The sequence below is a fragment of the Lissotriton helveticus genome, chromosome 3_1 (genome assembly GCF_964261635.1).
Source record: "Lissotriton helveticus chromosome 3_1, aLisHel1.1, whole genome shotgun sequence".
Lineage (NCBI taxonomy): Eukaryota > Metazoa > Chordata > Amphibia > Caudata > Salamandridae > Lissotriton > Lissotriton helveticus.
In genome coordinates this window covers 835,629,272-835,638,867 of record NC_136061.1, presented here as the reverse complement: position 1 = coordinate 835,638,867, position 9,596 = coordinate 835,629,272, and the positions used below count along the sequence as shown (strand labels likewise).

At 49.5% G+C, this 9,596-nt stretch overlaps 1 pseudogene; it reads left to right on the top strand.

Annotated features, from left to right (window-relative positions):
• Positions 1 to 288: 288 nt before the first annotated feature.
• On the top strand, positions 289 to 3,852 carry LOC144824070 (uncharacterized; annotated as a pseudogene).
• The last annotated feature ends 5,744 nt before the right edge of the window (positions 3,853 to 9,596 follow it).

Below are 9,596 nucleotides of genomic sequence, written 5' to 3'. Positions count from 1 at the left end.
TACCTCCCAGCTTTAGAGCTATGGCGTACTACGCCGAGGAGGGTGACCAATGGGTCGAATATAATGAATATGAGCCACAGGAAGAACAGTTGGAGGAAAATTTGGTGGAGGCCCTGGATACTTAGGTCCAAGGGTCAGTTAATAAAGCCCTGATCAAGGCTCTCAAGCCTTTTACTAAACCCCTGCAGAAATATGGCAGGAGAAAGTTTAAATCAGCCCGTAAGGGTGATACCTCTACTCCCTCGGCACAGGTGTTGGCACAGATGATCAGGAATGTCATAAGGGATCATGGCTCAATGGCTAATTGTACTTCGGGGGAGTCTTCCCCATCCCTGCCTGATACCTCGGATTCGGATGAAGAAAAACAAAAAGGTGAAGCACACAGCATACAAGGTGGATGATAGTCAGGCCCCTAAGACCTTGTTGTTTGACCCCAATAGCATTGTACACCCTAGATCTACGGAATGGGTGCCCTGTCCTGAAGTGGCGCATTATGTAGGTAATAATTTGCGTCAGGGCTTTGAGAGTGGAGTCAGGGCCACTTTGAGATCTGAATGCCCCAGGCCCTCTTTGACAGGAAAGGTAGCGGAGACTCCGGACTTGGACCCCAATATGGCGGCGTTCATGAGGAAGTTTGCAAAAGATCCCAAGAAGGGACTAGATAGGGCATGGCGTGGCTGCCAGGACAAGTTGTTAGACATTTCGGGACCCCTCACGAAAATTCTGGATGCCGCAGTTAAGGCGAAGGAGCAGAATGTGCCACTGGACGTGTCAGATGTCCTGGAATGGACACAACGTGCCGTGTGCTTCTTTGGGAATGCTAATGTAGCCCTTTCCACGGAGCGGAGACGCTCTCTCCTTATGAGAATCAATTCCCAATAGGCGGAGATGGCCCCCACTGTGGCGGGTTCCCTGGCTAATGGGATGCTTTTTGGGGATAAATTTGTGAAGGAAATGGGCAAGTACGTTGCCACCTTCTCCGCTTTGGATAAAGCGCAAACAAACATCAGGAAGGTGTTCCACACCGGTGTTTTTGACAGGGCCGGACGTCAACGAGGTCGAGGATCCGGCCGAGGATTTAATCAGACCTCGCGTGGAGCGGAGCAACGAGGCAGAGGCAATCAACGACCCAATTTCTATCCCTCCCGCAATCGAGGAGGTCGTGGCAGAGGTCAGAGAGGCAACTATCGAGGCCAGCAGAATAACTCAGGAGACAATTCCTATTCAGGTACGAGTTCTATGTGCATCAGAACACATGGTGGGAGGCAGGGTGGCTCTCTTTCTCCACAGGTGGCGAGAGCTCACATCCGATCCCTGGGTGTTACAAACAGTACAAGGGTATCACATAGAGTTTTATGCCTCCCCCGCGCAGCGTCAAGCGCCCGCTCCCCTACATTTTTCCCTACCAGAACAGAGTTTCATCGACGCAGAGGTGCATGCATTGATCCAAAAAGGAGCAGTGGTGGAGACCTTCCCACACGCTCAAGGCTTTGTGAGCACCGTCTTCGTGGTTCCCAAAAAAGATCAGGGCTTTCGGCTTGATTTAAACCTCAGGGATTTCAACGCCTGGGTTGTGCATCGGCACTTCAAAATGGAAGGCATACACTTGCTGCGCGACATCCTGTTGGAACAGGATTGGATGGTGCGTCTGGACTTGAAAGACGCTTACCTGGCGGTCCCCATTTTCCCTCCGCATCGACGGTTTCTACAATTTCAGTGGCGCAACCGGTGGTTCGAGTTTTCCACCATGCCCTTTGGCCTCTCGTCTGCTCCCTGGTGTTTCACCAAACTGAGCAAACCGGTAGTCCAGTGGTTAAGGGAAAGGGGCGTAAGACTAATTATTTATCTCGATGACATCCTGATTTTGGGTCGTTTTCCGGAAATAGTCTCGCTCCATCTGTCATGGACGATCCACCTCTTTCAGGAATTGGGTTTCCTACTGAATTTACAGAAGTCCATTTTGATCCCTTCTCAAGCAATGGAATTCCTGGGCTTCCAGATCGACTCGGTGAAGGCTCAATTACTCTTACCTCTCAAGAAGAGGGTGGCGATCAGGAAGGAATTGAGGAGAGCGCTTGTCTCTCTGACAATTTCCTTGAGGTCTTTAGCGCGTCTGGTAGGTCTCTTGGCCTCGTCTATCCAGGCGATTTTTCCGGGCCCTTTGCACTAAAGGGCCCTGCAACGGTTGAAAGCGTTGCATCTGCGCAAGGGTTTGACTTATGCCCAGCAGATTTCCCTTTCGGCAGAGGCTCGTACGGAGATGAACTGGTGGTTAGAGCAAATGGATGCTTGGAATGGCAGGGTCATTTTTGCGGCCACCCCAGAGGTGGTGATAGAGTCGGATGCCAGCCTGTGGGGCCTGTTGCGGCTCGGTGGAGACGGGGGGTCGTTGGTCCCGCGAAGAGCTGAGTCTCCACATCAATTGCCTGGAACTCCTAGCGGGTTCCTTCTCGATTCGCACGCTGTCTCCTCAGAAAGTGTCCTGCTGCATTCTCCTACGTATGGACAATGTGTCCGCGGTACGGTATATAAATCGCTTCGGCGGCACCAGATCACGGCTCCTGGCGGAGATAGCCAAGCACTTCTGGCATTATTGCCTGGCACATCAAATCTCGGTGATGGCGGAATATATACCGGGCTCTGTCAACGTGACAGCAGATTGGAACTCTCGGTATTTGAGGGATGCCAGCGATTGAATGTTGCATCCCAGGATTTTCAGGGCATTGGACCACAAATGGGGTCCGTGTGTGATAGACCTGTTTGCCTCACGGCTCAACAGACAGTTGCCCCAGTATTTCAGTTGGCGTCCGGATCCCTTGGCGATCAGCTCAGACGCCTTTCTTCAGTCATGGACGACGGGCATTCTATATGCGTTTCGTCCGTTTATCATGATCACAAGAGTTCTGGCTCAGGTTCGGCGGCAGTAGGCGGAGGTGATCTTGATCTCCCCATGCTGGAAAGCACAAGCGTGGTTTTCGGTCGCGATGAGTCTCGCATGTGCATCGCCAGTGCGAATCTCATTGTTTCCAGACCTTCTTACGGACCCGGTGGGTCTACAGGATCAGTTGTCCCTCATGACATGGAGACTTTCCGGCGACGTTGGCAAGTGCCGGAGGTTTCACAGGCCACTCTCTTTTTCTTGTCACAGGCCTGGGCACCTTCCACTCACAAGCGTTATGAGTCAGCTTGGAGACGTTGGGTTGGTTGGTGTAACGAACGACAGGGAGATCCTATGGGATCCGATATCCATATGATAGTGAATTTCTTGTCAGAACTGGCGCCGGCGGGCATGGCATATAGATCGGTGAACAATTTTCGGTCAGCTATTTCGGCGGGTCACCCACATGTAGATGGCAAACCTGTTGGGGAACATCCCCTGGTGTGTAAGGTAGTCAGGGGGATCCGTTTAATGAATCCCCCTCAACCCAAGTATACTGAACTTTGGGACGTTTCAGTGGTCTTGCGTTTTTTATCAGCTTGGCCGGCTAATGAGGGTCTCTCTCGGAAACAGCTCTCAGCGAAACTTACGATTTTGCTCTGTTTGATTTCATGCAGGCGGGTATCGGACATTCGAGCATTGGATTTGGCAGGTAGAGTATTCACTCCCACGGGAGTTTCCTTTACTATTTCGAAGCGAACTAAAACACATTCAAAATGTATTTCCTACCCTGCATTTCCTCACCACAGTAAATTATGTGTGGTGAAGTGTTTAAAAGTATATGAGGATTGTACTAGGGAGTTTAGGAATGATTTTGGTCAATTGTTGATTTCATTGCAGAGACCATTCCACCCAGTCGCCACTGCGACTCTGGCCAGGTGGGTTTCCTGGTTGTTGAGTCTGGCGGGTATTGATACTTCCAAATATGGAGCTCATTCTGTGAGAGGGGCTATGGCCTCAAAATCCTTTGGTGCCGGTTCTCGGCTTCAAGTAAGCATGGGCGGATTTTGCGGATTCGCAATCCGCAAATTTGCGGATTTGCGAATTTGCGGATTGCAAAAATCCGCAAAATCCGCGAATTCTCGCGGATTTTGCGGATTTTTTTTGAGGTATGTGTTCGCACGGGTTTCTGCAAGTTCGCGAGGGTTTTGTACAATTTCGCAAATTGCGAACTTACTTGTCGGGTCGCCAGTTTTGCGAACTTGTTGTTTCTACGTGCCCAGCCTGTTTGCAAGGCTTTCTTCATCACTGCCACCCTCTGTCACCACTGGCACTCTCTTTGTTCACCCATGCCACCCTCTGGCTCACCCATGTCACCCTCTGTGTCATCACAGCACCCTCTGGTTCACCAGTGTACATTATTGGGGCAAAGCAAAGCACTGCCATCCTCTGTCAACACTGGCACTCTGGTTCACCCATGCCACCCTCTGGCTGGCACACCCATGCCACCCTCGGTGTCATCACAGCACCCTCTGATTGACCAGTGAGTGTACATTATTGTGGCAAAGCAAAGCACACCTGCTAAGTGCTTTAAGTTTTGCAAACAACAACACCTGCCCTGCCCCAACTGACATTAATGAAGGCTGGCACCTGCTTGTCTGCTCCCTTTCCTTTTTGTTGCAATGTAAAAAAAATTTAACAGGATGCAATGGCATACTTCTAACTATTCTGTGACTGTCAGAGCAGGGTCACACAATAGTTGCAAGTAGGCAACCGGATTCTGGAGGGCCCCTTCAGGAAGCACTACAGGGAAATGGTTACAAATGATGAGCTCGAACTTTTGCACCTGTTCGTTGGTTTTGCTTTTGCAAAACTCGTTTTTCGGTAATTTCGCCCTATTCGCGAGGCGCGACGTCGTGCGAAATCGACCGTGGAAGCCGCGAACTAGTGCGAGTTACCCCAAGGTTGAGTATGGGCGCCTCCATTTTGTTTGCGGTCAGGCAGCTGTGCGCCTCGCAAAAGTGCCTGCGTGAAATCTACAAGATTTAACGCAGGCACTTCTGCGGCGCCACTACGACAATTCTTTATGCCTGCTTCCTTGAAGCAGGCGTAAGGACTGATGCGGTATGTTGAGTATTGGGCAGCCCTGAGCATTGCTAGAGTTGCATCGCGCCTGCGACGCGACTCTAGAGATGCGCCCCTCTTTCGTCACGAGATGCGTCACGCATCTGCCTACCCTTGCGCCAGGGTTTGCCGCATTGTAATTGCGGCGCATCTGCCGTGACGCAAGGTTAGTTTTGCATTACGCATTGGTTTTGGTGCACCTCTGGAGGTGTGCAGCCCAGAACTCGTAAGTATGCCCCTAAGTGTCAGATTAGCAATTACCTGCGCATCCCTGCAAAGTGTGCGGCACGCCAGCACCACCCATGGTGCGCCGTATTTACAATGCGGCACACCATGGTCCCAAAACGTCACCGAAGCGTTACGCATCGGTGCCGTAAAGGCGGCTCATTGATGGAGTTGCGTTGCAACGATGGCGCAGCTCCAGCAATGTTGCGTCAAGCCTTACGTCTGCTTCATGCAGGCGCAGGGTTTCAGTGACGCATCATTGTCCTAAATGACTGATTGAAATTTTATATATTCCCCATAGCCACTTTTAGCATGCGTTCCTGCGCAGGAACGCCCTCCCTTGCGCTGGAACGCTCCCTTATGGCGCAGGGCTTTAGAATGGGATGCATCTCCCATATGCGTCACGTTGTTAATATACGCCACACCATGGCGCCTCTCTTGTTGTGGCGCTGCGTCACAAAAGTGACGCAAGAACGGAGCAAAAGAGCTGCAAGGGGCTTGTAAATCTGCCCCTAGAGTAGAGGCTCAGGTGCAGTCCTTCCTTTGTAGCCCTCTTTTTGGCTGAAATAGTTGGTTCTTGTTCTTTCTAAATGTTTGATTTGGTTGACAAGGACATCGACAAGCAGCAATCATCAATGTTTTCTGTTCTTTCTTTCATGTTGTACGTCAGGTCCGCCCAGGGGCAAGCGGACGGAAAAGGAGGATTCTGTGGCTCTAAAGGAGGAGGATGCAGGCCAGGGCGGCGAGTGCTCCTTTGCTGGCCCCAGTAAGTTTTCATTTAAATATAGAGGACCTATTGTTGTCCAAGCGTTCCTAATTTAATTTTTTTGAAATAGTGTTTAGATAGGAGCAAAATCCATAATACTACTGTTGCAGGGACAATTCTCCACAAACCGAACTATGGACACCAAAGACCAGAGTACTAATACTTCAGAGTGGCGTGTTTGGCACACTGTATAAACCTGGTAGTGTCAGCGGCACGGACTCCTCCTTGCAAAAATTGCAAAACTTTTCGCTCAGTCACTCTAGTCTGGAGGACCAAAAACCACAGAGTCTATTCAAGTTTAAAAGCTTTATTAAAAGTAAAAGTAAACACATATATTAAAATAAAGTTAGCTGGAAATGGAAAAGTGCTTGGTGCTGAGTTGATGAGTAATGGAACACATTTCTTGTGGTCGAGCCGAGCTATCACCTGGTTTGAAGTTGATGTTGCTCTTGTCCTTAGAAGTCCAGCTTCTGTCTGTTCAGAGAAAAATGGTGTGTGTTAAAATTAAGCAAGCATTCATCAATTGTGACAAAAGAGTGCAGCAAGACAACAGCCTTCCCTGGAAGGAGGGACATTTTTACTTTAGACTAGAGTAGACAGTCAATTACTTTTTCTGTTGTTTTCACATTTCTTCATTCCTAGACCAAATACTATTGAGTGGTATAATCTAACATTCTTAAATCTACTTTGTAGGTGGAACATCTGGTGGCGGGGCCAGCTCGGATGTGGTGGTGGTGATCGACTCCGAGTCCGAGGACAACTCTGGGGAGGAGGCGGCGCAAGAGGGCCAAGAACAGACTGTGAGGAAGCAGACAGTGGTGGTGGCGGGTACAGGTAAGCTGGATCATGGTACTATCTGACTCTTAGATAGCATATGATGTGTATCTACAGAGAGTAGACGGTCACTGGATGAACTACGAAAATACTATGAAATGTTTCCAGGGGGGGGGGGTGCAACATCATCACCATCTCCTGAGTCCTACTCCTTACATGATTGAGCACAAGTATTAAATACATTTTTTTAAATCTAACACGACATAGAGCTTAAATAAACAAAGAACCCCATAGGGGGAAGAGAAAAATCTTGTGCGGCACCACAGCAGACGACCTGGCAACTACATTAAAACAGAGGGAAAAACAAAAAATGCCAGAAAAAAACAATTCAATCTAAATCAGGAGGATGTGGTTATAGAGCATGGGTCCTCACAAACTTTCTCTCAGGGCCAAATTGACAGTGTGGTTTGTGGCCAAGGGCCGCTCCGAAGGGGGCAGGGTCAGTGGGGGAGGGGGGTGGATCTAGAGCAACAAAAAAAACTATGACCATGAGGTTGAACTCATGCCCCTGCAGCGGATGCCTTCGTCCACTGAGCCACCAGATCTGGCATACACATTACACACATCTTTCTTTCTCTCTCTCCCTCCCTCTCTCTCTGTCTCCCTCCCTCTCTCTCTGTCTCCCTCCCTCTCTCTGTTTCCCTCTCTCCTTCTCTCTCTGTCTCCCTCTTTCTGTCTCCCTGTGTCTCCCTCTACCTCGCTGTCTCTCTCTCTCTGTCTCCCTCCCTCACCCTCCCTCTGTCACCCTCTGGCTCCCTCCCTCTCTCTCTCTCCTTCTGTCTTCCTCTCTCTCTGTCTCTGCCTCTATCTGTCTGTCGGTCCCAGCCTGCTGTAATGACCATATTGTAATTTGTCACTGGGCCAGCACTGGATGGACCTGCGATCCAGGGGGGGGCAAGCGCCCCCCATTGCCCCTCCCTGCGGACGCCCATGATACTGGCCTGAATACTTTTGTACTGCGCTGGCTAGTTGCTAGTTGTACTGTGACTCAACTTCCTGCTGAATCATTTTGTGTTAATCCTATTCTTAAAGAGCATTGGTTACAGATTATGTCTTTCTTTCTTCATATAGTTGGTCATACTAAAACATCAAAACCCACAAGGAGTATGCAGGCTGTACTGGCCCGGCAACGGAGGCTGGATGCTACTGTTGCCCAATATCGGCGGCTGGTGGAACTGGAGGGGGACGACACACAGTCCAGTACATCGAATGGGACATCTGCATCCTCCTCCGTGATCCCACGTTCTGCCGGTCAGCGCAGTGCTCCGGCGAAACGGAGCCGTGCTGGCAGACGCCACCGCCGAGCAGCAAAGGCTGCCCCTCACAGTACTCTAAAGGCTCGCTTGCGCCGTGCAATCCACAGAGTGTCCGACCTGGAGGCGGAGGTCCGGAAATTGAAAGAATATCAGAATTTGTTGGAGGGCCTCCGCTTAGATCACGCCACCCTCCGGGAGCAGTACGATGCCCTGGCCCTAAGGCATGATGCCCTGGAGGCCAAAGTCAACACCATGCATCCCTAGAGTGTCCCTTGCCCCTTTTTTAGAGACTTTTGGGGGGTGGGAATTGGGAGTTGGGGTTTTTGGGGACTTTTGAAGGACTATTTATTCGTTGGGGTTAGGGAGGGTCTTGCGAGAGTTTATTTTGTTAGAGATATAAAAATATACTTTTTCAAACTTTATCTGAGCATACCTGTTTTTTACTACTTTTGAGCCCGGTGGGTGGTGGTTTTGCAGTAAGTTCGTTTTACTGAACACTGTCATCGTGTTGGTTCACGTGTAATTGGCCAAATGTTTTCCAAAGTAAATGCCTGTCACAGAGTTTGTTAATTCAAGAGTCCTAGGACTTTACTACTAGTACCACTGTCACTCTCTCGCCTCTCCTAATACTCCATTATACTACCTCCCATCCAAACGCTTATCTTACCTGTAATTTGTATTTGAGGGCTGGCTCCACCTGGAATTCACATTGTCCTAAAGCGTTCTGCAGCAGGGCCCCAACTGGAGTTTCCCGGCGTGGATTTTCTGCAAAACAAAAGCAATCAACATTAGAAATGTGGCAGCGGTGCTCACAGACCCCGAAAACCTAGAAGCCCCACAGACAGCACCCCTAAGACAGGCAAGCGAGCAATAATAACGCCTAAACGTTCACGTGTAATTGGCCAAATGTTTTCCAAAGTAAATGCCTAACCAATTTCATCCCTTAATAGACCTTGCCAGCAATGGCCCAGCCAAGACCCGTAAACCCAAGCGCAAACAAGTTTGACACCCCCCAAACAGCCAAAAAGCAACTCGGGGAAAAAAAGTCACACTTGGCAAAATGTATTTAAATGAGGACTCACTACTTCCAGTCCCTCTTTAGGGGACTCGTCAACGTAAGTTTCTTCATTGTGCAGAATCCAGGCATCAGCATTACGGGAAATGGATAGGGTGAGTCTGGAGGAGGAGGATAGACGACCAGGACTGAGTTCTTGTCAACTAACTGTTGTGAACCTGAGGAATGCTGCGGCATCAAAATCAAGACAGTTCTGCTGATGGGCTTGTTGTTTGATTGGGTGATTACAGTTTTGTTGTGAATGTGATGAAGCACTTGCTAAACAAAGAAAGACAGACACACAGGAATAAAAGTGAATAAGGACGAAAAATAAAGGTAATGAATAATTGACTCATTTTCAGAACTCGCTGTCAGGGAAGCAGAGCTCGTCCTCAAACTCTGCAAATTGAGTCGGTAGTACTTCTGGTAACTGAGGAGAACTTTCCTCAGGTAGGTCGG